Below are 13,701 nucleotides of genomic sequence, written 5' to 3' on the forward strand. Positions count from 1 at the left end.
TGAGTGGACATAAATGCACAAGAAACAAGAAGATGGAACCCGAAATATTGCACTTATTTTTGCAATGCACCATGCCCGGACAAAAGAAAGAAAACGTCTGTCCTATACCACTGACTTCAAGCTAAGATTTTTAAAGGCCTCAGAAGAAGCAAGCAGCGTGGATGCAGCAAGAACGTTTGGTGAAAACATTGTCAGACAATAGAAAATGGATACATTACTGGACATTTCACCTGAGGCCAAATGTGGAAACAGCGGATCAAAACAGGAACTGTACCCATAAATTCAGATATTCATGTGATTTAAATCCAAGAGACAAAATGGATATGGAATGTTATGATTTGGTCACCGCCAATACCAAGACTAAACTTACGCTCATGATTCTTACTGACACAAATATACAGTATATTAGCCACTATGGCTCAGAACATGGATTACAAAACATTTCTTTCTTTCTTTTTTTTTTTTTTTTTCAAGAACGTGCTTTGTCTGGTGCGGAAGCAACATGCTGAAGCACTGATTAGTACAGCAAACAGTGGACTTAGGTTCCAGGGCACAGGAATTCATTTAGCGAGGCAACAATGGTGGTCCAAGATGCAGTCGATGGGTCGCTGTTCCAGTAAATACAAACAGCAAGGGCAACAGTCCAAGAGTTTGTCAGGTGGTACTCGGAATCCGGAAGGGTAGGCAAGGGTTTTTTACCCTGGAATAACTAGAAGCCGAGACACCAGTGCTTGGGACGCAAAATGGAAGACAACAAACTGGCACAAAGCCAAGGACACGGGGTGTTTGAATAGTGATGAGGAAGGGTAGTAATAGGAGGGAAGTCAAGAAAAGCTACCACAGTTGTAAGAAAATCGAACCCATGAGTAAGTGATCAAATAAGGTAAGGAGAGAGGCGGAAGAGAAATTGATAGAAAGGAGACCTGAGTGCAGGATTGTGACAATTTTAAATTATCTGCATACTTAATTTGACACATTTTATCGTAAACTTTAACTTTGATGTTCATGGAAAATTGGGTTTCATTGGTAACCTAAAAATGGAACTGGTACGTTAAAGTATGTGTACGCAATTTAGAACTTTTTTACTTTCTCCTGGCTTGTGTCAACATTGCAGCATTAGTCAGCTTATTCATGATGCGCGTGCAAGTACGTGCATTTCTTAGAGGCGCTCAAATAAACTTCTTTATTCATCTTTCTTCGACTCAAAGTGGGCCTTTTCTTACTTTCTCCAACACTAATAAATGAATGAATGAATTAAACTTTATTTTGAACATGATAAACAAACAACACAAAACAAGTAAGAAACCAAAACAATGTTAATGTAACATGTCCAAAAAGGAATTGGAAGAAGCATATGCCTATTGAATCCTACGCTTTCGACTTCCTCAATAATTTTGTCTCAAGGTTAGATCTCCTGTGTATTTACATGCAACAAACACCTCACAAATATACATCTTTACAAAGTTTAATATTCAAGTCAAGTCATATCTATTTGTATAGCCCTTAATCAAAAGAAGTCTCAAAGGGCTGCAAAGACTCCATACAACTAAAACCGGTTTCTACTTAGCGGCTTTTGAGAATTGCGTGACCTTTTTGAAATGCAAGCCCCGCGAAATATTACAACACAACAGTAAAATAATAACAATTATAATAAAAATAGAAATAAAATAATAATAATAATAAGAAGGAGAAGGAGAAGGAGAAGGAGAAGAAGAAAAAGAAGAAGAAAAAGAAGAAGAAGAAATAAATACAAATAATAAACCATACGTCTTCTTTTTTTAAAATAATTCGAGCTACAGTGGAACCTCGGTTCTCGACCATAATCCGTTCCAGAACCCTGTTCGAAAACTGATTTGGTCGATCATCGAAAATCGTTTTTGCCATTAAAAGTAATGTAAAATCATTTTAATCCGTTCCAAATCCTTGAAGGCTTACCATGAACGTAAACATGAAGGTAACCCAGGCTAATCGTACGTTCGCGTTAGCGTAATCTTCCGTACGAAAGATTACGCTAACATGAACGTGTAAAAATAAATAAATCAGGTCGTTTACACGTCATCTAGCACCGGGGTATCCACAACAAGTGGTGAGCGGTTAAAGGATAAAGAAAAGATTTATGAATAGGATTCCTTACCTTTGTGGTGGTCTGCAGAAGCCATGCTCTATTCCCTCGAAAGAAGGGAAACTCGCACATCTTCTTCATATTTTTACTATTATTTCTATCTTAAATGCACTAGTTGTACGCACTACTCTTCTTTTTTCACCTGTAGCAACTTTGCTGCTTGCACCGACTTTCTTCCAAGGCATAATTAGGGGTTAAAACACTCCGTTCACCGATCTTAAAAACGAAAGCAAAAAGAAGTGCGCGGTCACGTAACAACAGTTCTTCACAAGGGGTGGGGGCAATCTACACACGTACGCCGCTCAGCATCGCCCCTAGCGTACCGGCGTTCGAACTCCGCTTTTTTGAATGAAAAGCGAAGCAAGAATTTCACAAAATTTTTGGTCGAGAACCGATTTGTTCAAACTGAGAGGTGTTCGAAAACCGAGGTTCCACTGTATACAAATATCGGAACAAAAGAAATAACACATAAAGAAAGTAACAAAAGATAGCACAGAAGGGGAAGTGGGTAGAAGCTTTTTTTTTCTTTTGTGGATGCACAGTCACTTCAACTTTATCATCATCATCACCATCATCACTATCATCATCACTAATATCACCAACTAAACTAACAAGTAGAAAGAAAAAAACCTGCATCATATCAGTCTCCAGCAGTCTCCCCACCTCCCATTCCTCCTACCTAATGTGTTCTGCTGCGAACAACTTTGCTAAATGTAAATTAAAAGCAGATCGGTAATAAAGCATGAGGGCTCCTTGAAATCAGATGGGGCATTGCTAACACATTTTAATAGAGGAAATAATAGAAAAAACTTTTAACTTTTTTAAGAACACCTCAAACGATGCACCCCACCTTTAATGGAGGGAGGGCTCCCTGTACTTGCACATATTGTCCATGTCTTTCTCAATGGTATTGTTAAAGACGTATGCTATTTGTGTAAAATTCATCAGGGCATGTAAATTGAATCTTTCGAAAGATTTACTAAAATTGAAGGCAGCCCGGCAGCGCAGTGGTTAGTGCGTGTGCGGCACAGTCATGGTATCCAAACGTTCCTGTGTGAAGTTTGCATGTTCTCCCCGTGCTTGCATGGGTTTCCTTCGGGCACTCTGGTTTTCTCCCACATTACATAGACATGCATGTCAGGTTAATTGGCCGGTTAAAATTGTCCTTAGGTGTGAATGAGCGAGTGAGTTGTAGGTCTCTGTGTGTCCTGCGACTGGTTAGCAACCAGTTCAGGGAGTCACCTGCTCACTGCCCGAAGGGATGGGCTCTAGCACGTGACCCTACTGAGGATAAGCGGTGCAGATAATGGATGGATGGATGGATGGATATTATTATTGAACTTAACCTGCTTGTTGACAGCATTTTAGAACAGTCATTCTGTAACAGAGTAAAACTCAAACCTAACACCCAGTTTACCTTTATATTTCTTGACTCTTTCAGCTTCAATTTGGAAAAACAACCGCTCACTCAGAAACTCATTTTCTTTCAATGCTCTTTGCGGTTCATTCCCCCTTTTGTGCTTTGAAAATGTGCTAAAGAGTAGTTCATGGGTGGTTATTTTTCTGCTTTCAAATTCATGGGGTGCTTAAGAAGTTATTTGTTCCAGTTTAGCATGAGTGGTTTTAGCCAAATATAATTCACAAAAAAAGAGAAAATGATTGAATTAGAGGGTGATGAGAGTGGTTTATGGCATCTATCAGTGACAGCGTAACACAGCGTTGCGTCACATAAACATTGCGAGGGAGTACTTAACTCCATAGCAATGCAAGATACAAATCCAGGAGATTTACATAATCCATCTGTGTTAATGTAAATACATTTATAACTCTGTTTACACCTCCCGCATAAAGGCTTTTCATACATTCACGCCTCCTGCACATTTGAAGGTACGGCATCGATTACCGCTGGCCACCCTGAGATCAATCGTCGAAAGCACTCAGAACAAAACATAATGAGCACCTCCTATTAAACCAGCGTGTAATGGCTGCATATGAAAAAAGACGCGGTCCATTGTCTGAGGTGAACACTTAAAGACCATTAGGGATAATTTTTAAGCCAGCCATCTTTCCATCCCCGATATTGGATAAGTGGGCCGTGGCGTGTACGGCGAGGGCCGCGGCCTGTTACGGTTCTCCCAGGCCGCCGTTGTAAATGGCGTATTCGTGATTGACAGCACTTTTGTTTTCCACGGATTAAGCAATCTGACTTCATGCTGGCCGCGAGGGGGTTCACATAACGCCGGCTCGAGGTCACGCCGCCCTTGTGACCTCTCCAGGCAGAGCCCAGGCAGCGTAAGCACGCCTACTCACTCCTATACACATTACACATACATACCGTATTTTCAGGACTATAGTTGCACCAAAAAAAACTAATCTGGCCAGAAATTCGATAGAGCGCCTTATAATACGGTGGATTTATATACGGTGGACAAGATTGGAAATGCATACAGTAATTATGGTTATGCGTTACCATGCAAGATTTCACGGTAATACCGTAATCGAGCAATGATTGATCAAATTGATTTACATAGCAACAGGAATCAAAGTAGTGTAGCGGTAAAAGCACTGGCACTTTACCATTAGACCATCAGTGGTACGAATGACATGCAACAAGGTATTATACCTTATCTCATAATTACATTGTTTTATACAGTGCAAAGAATACTGATTTGCATAGTGCTTTCCGGTAGGTTAAACAGTCTTGAACAATTAATGTTATAGAATGGAGAAAACAGAAAGTGTTTCCACAAAATACCTAACAAGCTCTTTTACGTACACATACAAGTTATTCCATGAGGTTATTGACACTCAAGGGAGGAGACTTTTCAGAATGCACTATGCAAATCAGTAGAAATCTGAGTAAAATTGCTGTCAACTATTAGTGGTCTACTAGTAAGACCCAGTGCACCTTCTAGTGCGAAATGTACGGTACTTTGACACACTTCAGGGCCCTCACAGTCAGAGTGTAAATTTTTAATGATATATACATTAAGGAGCATTCATGGCCTGATAGGTGATGTTTTCCCCGCAGCTAATATTTCAAGAGCCAGAATATCACGTCGGATTGATTTTCTATCAGGCCGCTTTTCTTGAATAAATAATTCAGTGTTTATATCTGGAGACTAAAGTTTTCTAGTGACACCTTAAGTTGATCATAAAACGCTATTTTTGGTCTTGTGTTGGTGATCACTGTTTAAGAGTTTGCAGGTCGACTTTCTATCCTGGCCTTTTTGTTGGCGGAGAAACGGGAGACGATAGCGTCTGAGGTCACAAAGTGATTACTTGTCCCTGCACAGGGTCAAATGACTCTTTGTTTACACTTTTGCAGCCAGGTCTAGCCTCTGACCCAAGTAAAATGAACCATTAAGGTTGCATAAAGCTCATTACCAGTGTTGGGACTGACGCGTTACAAAGGAACTCAATTAATTTTGTCAGTAACGAGTACCAACATCTTATTAACACATTTTTGAAACTCAATTGTTACAATATGGTGAGTCACTACGATACTTTTAAAATCAAATCATGAAATACAGTGTCTCCTGTTTGCTGGTTGTTGATTGTTCCTCCTACGCTCACAATAATACATACAGCTATCAATCCGACGGCAATGGTGGACAAGGTTGAGCGTGTTTATATCAATGTGTAAAGAACAGAGTATGAAAATGCTGAATTTGACCTCATGGAGATATTCTCCCTACTGTATATGTTCACATCGAAGCCGAATTTAAAATACTGAAATCCGAGGGTCAGGTTATATGTGCATATTTAGTTGTGTGTCACGAATCACTGATTGTAGGCAGTTTGTGGCAGGAGGGAGAGGTGCATAATGTTACATAATAATAGATAATGTAGGGATTAAAGCAACAAAAACAACCCAAAGAGATGGTTGGGACCCAAAAGAGTCGTCTCTTTTCACTGAGCCATTACAACTTACCATTGGAAAACACTACCTTCGTTTTTTTGCACGGCCCATAATAAATGTCCATAATTGATACATAATCCTTGCACAAATAAACTTTTCATAGTGCATTGTTAAGGTTATCAGCCACCTCTCCTCTTGGGCGCGATCCATAGGAGGTGATGACGTTTCATAAGACAATGCTGTAAAAACTAATGACAGCTGCAGTTAATCACAAGGAAAGACAATGGCAAAGCCAAGCCACCAAAGAGCGGTTTCAGCGACGTATTCCATCAGACTTGTTGAAAATAATTTCAACAATGTACAAGTACTTCACCCAAAATCAAATCACTTTTTAGTCATTTAAAACACAACATTAAAAATGATTTTTAAGGATTTTAAGCATCCGTACAAACCCTGTTAATAAGGTTAGGGTTATTTCTTGACCCTTTGTGTGTGCCTTCTCTGGCAGAATAACAGCCATGCCGGATAACCAACCAATAACCACGACAGATGAATAAAACCACAACTTTTTACCATGGTAATTAGTTCCTGTGCAGTGGGCGAGCTTCTAAGCCTGATTTGGAATTGTATCCCTTTTGATGAAGACATAATACAGCAATATTTATCTGCAGTGAAACGGAGGGACCGGTGTTGTGCCGAGGCACCACACTGGCAAGATTGCAGGCCTCAAGTATTTAAGGTTTTGCAGTGAACAAGGTACATTTGATGTGTTTCCAAGTCTTACTGTTGCTATTTTTTTTTTACTACGTAAATGAGCCTCTTTTATTTAGATTAACCAGGCATTCAAAACAGTAATCTTCGGAATATTGAAAACTGTTATGTTCGCTACCATAAAGCTTATGACACCGAAATGAACTTCTAAATTATCAACTGATAAAATGAGAGCCGGACCTTCAGAAGGAGAAATTTCAACTTGAAATTGTAAATATTTCCAACATGTTCAAAAGGTGCAATTACCCTGTTCTTTACCATTCTGTTACATTCCCCAAAAATGTAGATACAAAGTTTGTTTCGCAAGGGGAACATTTACTGCCAGGGGTGTGTTTTTTTGGGGCAAAATGAAGCACAGTAACGCGTACCAGCTCCGAAGAACTGGTAAGCATCCAGACTTTTATAAGCTTTTAGATCAGCACCGGTTATGGGGATAGTCCATTTACAAAATAGCAGACTGGACGATTTGTTTGGATCTGGGAATATGTCAGGAGTAAGACTGTATGGCTCTTTAGCTAGCATTGCTAATGCTATCCTCAGTTTCTCTAAATAGTGCCCTCTGGCTTTTCGGCAAGGTGAGCCACCACCTGCGACAGCTGCACAATATTCGTTTGACTACTGTTGAATAGCATTACTTTTTTTGTGCTTGTTGTCTACAGTTTACTGGCCTCGTCCACCGGTTATTACGGGTTACTACCGTCTGTCATGGTGTCGTCACAGGGTTAGGTCACTTGTGTGCAAAGGGTCAATATATGAGCTTGTGACTCTTTCAGAAGTCCTCAAAGTAGGCAAACAAGCGCTGGATAATCAACCGTACCACTGTTCGGTACAAATTGTACAGAATGGCTTTTTAAAGGATTTGCAAAACAGGCAAACTCTATCCTGTCAATTCTATTAAACTGTCATGAGGATTGAAAGCATTTTTTCTTTATCTCTGTACTGTGTTCAATTATCGGTTATACTTTGAGCTTTACTTTGTGGTGCATTTCAAGTAGCCTCACAAATTACACTGCTATTATGCTAATATGCAGTAAGAGCCTTAGGAAATTATGCATGCGTATTTGTCAAAAATGATGTTGTGTGTTAAAAAGGTGCACGATATTTTAATGTAACTCCACACATATCAGGTAGAAAAAAATAAAATAAATTGACCATTGAACTTTGTCACAATGCTGGCACCTGGCATATTGTAGAACACATGTGTTAAAATCATGGACCACACTATTATTGTGGCCCACAAGAGCTTAAAAAAGTTGTTTGGCCAGAAACTACATTTCCCACAATGCATGTCGACTGCGATATCTGCCTAGTGTCGGCTCATCACTCCTACACGCCAGTATGTCTGTATCAAGTGGAATTGAGAAATAACTTATGCTAAAAATGTCCTAGATTGTGTTATTTTGTGATACAGTAATACCTCAATTTATGTCATTTATTTGTTCCTGGATTATGCTCTTGTCTAGAATTGCTCATGTCTTGAGCATTTTTGCCCGAAACGAATTAGCTTAAAACTAATTGACTTGTTCCCGGCCACCCCAAAATGTTCCAAACCAACCCTGAATAGCTATAAAAGAAATGTCCCTGGTCAATTAAAATACATTCAAATAGTGATTAGACTTGAAAACAGTCATCAGATACATCAGATGATAATAAAATGACTTTAAAGCCCAGTCTTTTATGGTAACGCCTGTACATTTTTGTAACGTGGATTTTATCTCGCACTTCGTGCAAAGTTTTTGCCCGAAAGACATCGTATACTTCGAATTTCTCGTAGCTCGAAAAGCACATATGTAGAGGTATACTATACTAGTTAATTTATATCACATAATATAGTGTATTTGTATTTTTTTCAATGAAACGAATGCATTTGACTTGAATATTTAATGAATTCAGAGATACTTTCCTTGAAAGAGTATTTAAATGTATTTTACATACCAATTACTCTAAGTTACATTTATAGGTTACATCACGTCCTTTGAGGAAAGCAATGACGTGGATGTGGCCCTCGGTGAAAACTCGTTTTTCACCCCTGTCTCAGGATGTGTTTTTGCATTTTCCTAGCAAAATAACCACAGTGAACTCTTGTCACTTGGATATAGATGACAACCTGACACCGTGGGAGCTTGGGAGGAGACTTGAAGGGCATGAGTCACTAGATTTAGTTTCACCTGCACGGCAATAACAGGTGTCAGTCTGAGTCATATTTGACCTCCAGCACGAGTTGAGTTACACCTGAAGCAACGATGTAACTGCTGAGCTAAGTACTTTTTGTGAGGGCAACAGATTAGCACTTGTTTGCATTATGCAGCCCTTTGAACTTGGAAGAAAAAAGAAAATGAGGCAATTTTAGAATTTAACCTTACTTATATTATTCATCATCAATAGGGTCATCACCATCCTAAACAAGTGTGCAAGAGTTGCCAGTTATACTGAAGACAATAATCCCTCTCTATAACCCAGATTACCTTTTACGGTTCTGCTACTTGACAGATTTGAAAGCTTATTATCAAGGACTCTTTTTCATCAAATGTATTGGCAAGTAATTTGTCAACATGGATTTATAAAAGTTTTGTTTTTTTGTGGAAAATAGTTGGAAGGGGTTGTGCCAGTCAAAACTGAATTCTTATCACAGCAAGTAAAGTGAACTCCTTCATTGCCATTGACAGCTCTAGAAGTCAAACGTAAGTACAATAACCCCCTGCAATAACCTGGTTTACTTTTTTGCTACTTGACAGATTTGCAGGGTGCATTGTGTTCTGCATTCTGCTTGGCCTCTCCCCGCTGGTACAGTAGTTATTTGTAAAGAAAATAAATGCATCTTTTTTTCATGTAAGGTTTCTACTTCACGAATTTTGCCTGTCGCAAGTTCTTTTTTTTAAATATCTTTTTTATCGACCTTTTAGGGAGATTGTCTTGACGTTAAATGTTATTGCACTACTTTTCATTGCACATTTATTACAATACACTATTTATCATGAATTATTATTTCTTTTTAGGCCAATCTCCAAGCCTCTGCCTTGAAAATATTCCTGCCTATTTATCCTGACAATTTTATTTTTCTCTTTTATGTCTTTATCGTACGTTTCCCTTGGAGTTCCATGTCTAATCTCGTTGCACACAATATTTACTACCTTGTTATCAATGACATTAAAGACAACTCCAATTTTGATTCTATTTCGAACTCATAATGATTTTCTGCTCCTGTGAATTTTGCGCGATCTGGTGAGTCTTTGTGTGCCTACTCAATAACATATGATTAAATATGAATGCCAAGTGTTTGGTGGCCGCAACCCAAAACTAAAATTGGATCCATTGTAGGCCAGAGGCAACGTAATTACTAGCCGATGATAGACGGAATTCATGGAGCTCACAAACCTCTAATGCTTCAGCAGCCTTTGAAGAATCCAGTTAATTAAACTGCAAATAAATAAATCTCACTTCCGCTGATCATTATCAACTTTACTCCAATTGTTCAAGTGATTAAATATTTAGCAATTTGTAAGTTGTATTTGATCTTCATTGTTTTAGAACCTCCGGCTATGTTATGTTGAAAGCATGATGAAAATCCTGCAAAAAGCATATCACCATTTCAAAGCTTTGACAGGCCGATGCATTCACCGAAGGTTCAGAGGGCTTGTTGTAACCTCCAAGTGAGAGTTTTCCAAGTTTTCTTTGGACACCGCCGGGCTTCTGCGCATCAATGGAAGAGGCAGAGTCATGTCCGCAGCTGCGGGGACTTGCTCCGCTTTGAGCCCGCGGGGCTTTAATGTGCCCAGCGCATTAAACAGCCCCGGCTTTGTTAAGTGGTCAGCTCCCACGCAGTTATCCTGCTAATACAAGTCCCTGCATGTTGTTGCCTTGTTGATCATCCTCGTAGGCCCAAACGAGTTAGCAGTTCAAGACTACGTTTCTCAAGGGTTCCACAGAGATATGGAGAAAATTTTAGCAGAGAGGAGGTCGTGGTGCCAATCGATTGTTCTCACTTCATATGAAGGCATGGCTTGCTGTCTGTGAAGTGCTCAATTACAATGTATCCGATACATGATATAAAATACAGCGAAACATGAGGAGCCCCCTCAATGGCAGTGTGCATGAAAGGCTCAAACTCTATACCTACTAAGCTAGGGTCAGTGAACGTAGAGCAGTTCAAAGTACTTCTAACACCAAGGGATTCATTTTTTCTTTCTCAAATTTAGCATTTGTTGCAATTACAGCTACAGAGGCCAATAAATTGCACGTTGTAAGCTTAAAGCATCTGTACAGAATTTGGAAGTTTTTAACTCGCGGTTGCCATTTCCTGACTTGTGTCATCATTGCAGCCTCTGTCGGTTCGTATGTATGTGTATGTGTTTTTTTTGTTCATCTTTCTTAGGTTTTGCATTTGCGTTTGGACTCTACTTGAAGAAGGCCTTCTCTTGCCATTTAAGTCTCTTTGTGATTAAGGGATATACAAATAAACATGACTCCTCTTACTTTCCATTTCCATGCTACACTAACAAATGGAAATAAAAAAACCTGTGGGTGCAAGCATGACGTCATTCTCCAGCAACCACTTATCTCCCACCCTTCATTCATCCAACCTAATGTGTTTCTCCCCGAACAGCCTCGATAAAAATAAGATACAAACTTGCGAAGTGTAAAATAAAGCATAAGGGCTTTTTCAAATCATTTGGGCAATGCGAGCACATGATTAATAGAGAAAATCTTGAACGTTTAACATTTTTGTAAACACCTTAAATAATGCAACTTACCTTTAATGGTTACCCAAAAATCCCTGAGCACACATTTCAAACTAACCTTTTAATTTTACTCTTATCATTATTGTTCCTAAACTGTTATCAACAATAATGTGTAACGAAAATGAATTCATTTGAAATGGTTATAAAAACTCTGCACACCCCATTTAAAATTGAAAGAGTTTGTAATTTACAAATTGCACGCAACAATAATCCTTTTTTGAGTCTTTGTTAATGTGTAATTACCAAAGTACTTCACAAATTAAATATTTTCACAATATACTTCCATGAGTGTGAACTCTGCAAGTGTGCACGCTTATAGAAAGGGATGTTATTGTATGATTAGGCCTCTCAGATATTACATAGAAGACTTAAGCTGACCAGGTTGGTTGTTTTGACCTTCATTGCTTCGGCGTCTCTCCATATCTAAAAGCACTCTAGCAAATAGTATCCGATCTGAACCAGTTAGGACCATCGAGTCTCACATTGGCACAGAGACGAGGCTGAGTCCTACACCGCCATGCGTAGGGGGGCAGCCAAAACAGTATAAGTTGGGCCTTATCATAGATAAAACAGACTCTTTCCGCACCATGCCTAAAAGGCTCCACTGTTATGTATTCAATCTTTCTGGCATCCAGTAAATAGTTAAAAGATAATTTGCAGTTTCCCGGTCCTTATTTCTAGTATAGCAACCATTTAAGATAAAACCGGGCTGAGGTTCAAGCAAAACATTCATTACAGTTTTCAGAATGAATAAACCAAATCAATATTTCAAAAATCACAAACCTTTATAATGTATCTTTTTGCAGCGAATAATGCCACATTTATTTTTTTGCATGCATGGAATAATTGATTTAATGACAGAATACTGTATTGCCAATATTAAGGTTATGTAACGCGCACCTAATTCTGGAATTATTCAGTTGAGTTAATCCTTTCGTATTTTGTCTACTTGCTTTTCATGTTCTATTTCTTCTTTGGTGGATTTTTTGTTCTTTTTCGTTGGTGCCACAAAAAACTATGGGTTTGTAGGAGAGGAAAAAATTAAACGTGGTTACTTTAGCTAACCCAATAAATGAGTAGAGGGCAAACTATGGTCGTCTTGCTTTTTTAATCTGGCCCGCAAAACATAAAATGTTAAATGCAATGATAATATATATTTAAATTGGTTTACAAAGTCATACAATGTTAAAAACATAAATATAATATGGATAATGTTGTCAAAAAAAGTACTACGAATAAAAACGTGATGATCTGGTGCCACTCTTGTCCCCAATGTCCCTGTGTCTCACCCCTCTCACAAAAATGTATTCTTCTGAAGCATTAATCTGTATTCTACTCAAGGCCAAGATTCAAACAGTTTGCTACATTTTTCTGTACTTGCTATTTTTCAACATGGATTTATTTCATTTAGTAAGATATTTAAATTGTATGTTGCATATTATAGAAGTCAGTTCTTCAAACTGGACATATTGTATCACTTTGTACTAATTCTAAGTCTGTCAAAACCAATTTGATGAAATATATAGCGAAAGGAAAATTGAAATAGTTTAGATGTATGCAAATCGTCACTGCCTTTCTAAAAAGACTTATCTTTATTTTCTTGTCGTTATTTTTACTTTTGGCACGAATGGAATTTCCACAATGATTTAGCAGCGACGATGTGAGGAAATTTAGATAGGTCTACATCATCCTTCTTCCTCATGTATTGCAGAAGTTTCAGATTCAAGACTGTATCAATCATTTTTTTCCTCCCTCTGTCAAAATGACCCATTGGAGGGCAGACAGATTTACTCAGCCACCCCTCCAGACTGTGGCTAAATACAAGTAATAAACACAGTATGTTCCACACGAGCCTTGCATGTCAGAGTCTTAAAGTTGCAGCAGTTAATAGGCTTAAAACAACAGATCACTTTGATGACACAATAACAAACCTAATCCCATAAGAGCTTTAACATTTATGCTTACTGTATATGGATCTTCCAGCCAATGTGTACAAACATTGCAACAAAGATTAAGCTGTGCTCGCCTCCTTTGTAGCTAATCTGATTTTGCTGATCTCAATCGTGTCGTTATACTGAACTTGCTTGAAAATGAATACAAGAAACAAGACTACTGCACTGTTGTTTTATTTTCTTCGTACAGTCAAGAGGAATGTTATAAAAAGCACGCGATCCCCCTCTTTTTATTATACAGGTCACTGACCCGGC

This window comes from Urocampus carinirostris, chromosome 15 (assembly GCF_059441175.1).
Source record: "Urocampus carinirostris isolate Australia breed hairy pipefish chromosome 15, RoL_Ucar_1.0, whole genome shotgun sequence".
In the NCBI taxonomy this organism is placed as follows: Eukaryota; Metazoa; Chordata; class Actinopteri; order Syngnathiformes; family Syngnathidae; genus Urocampus; species Urocampus carinirostris.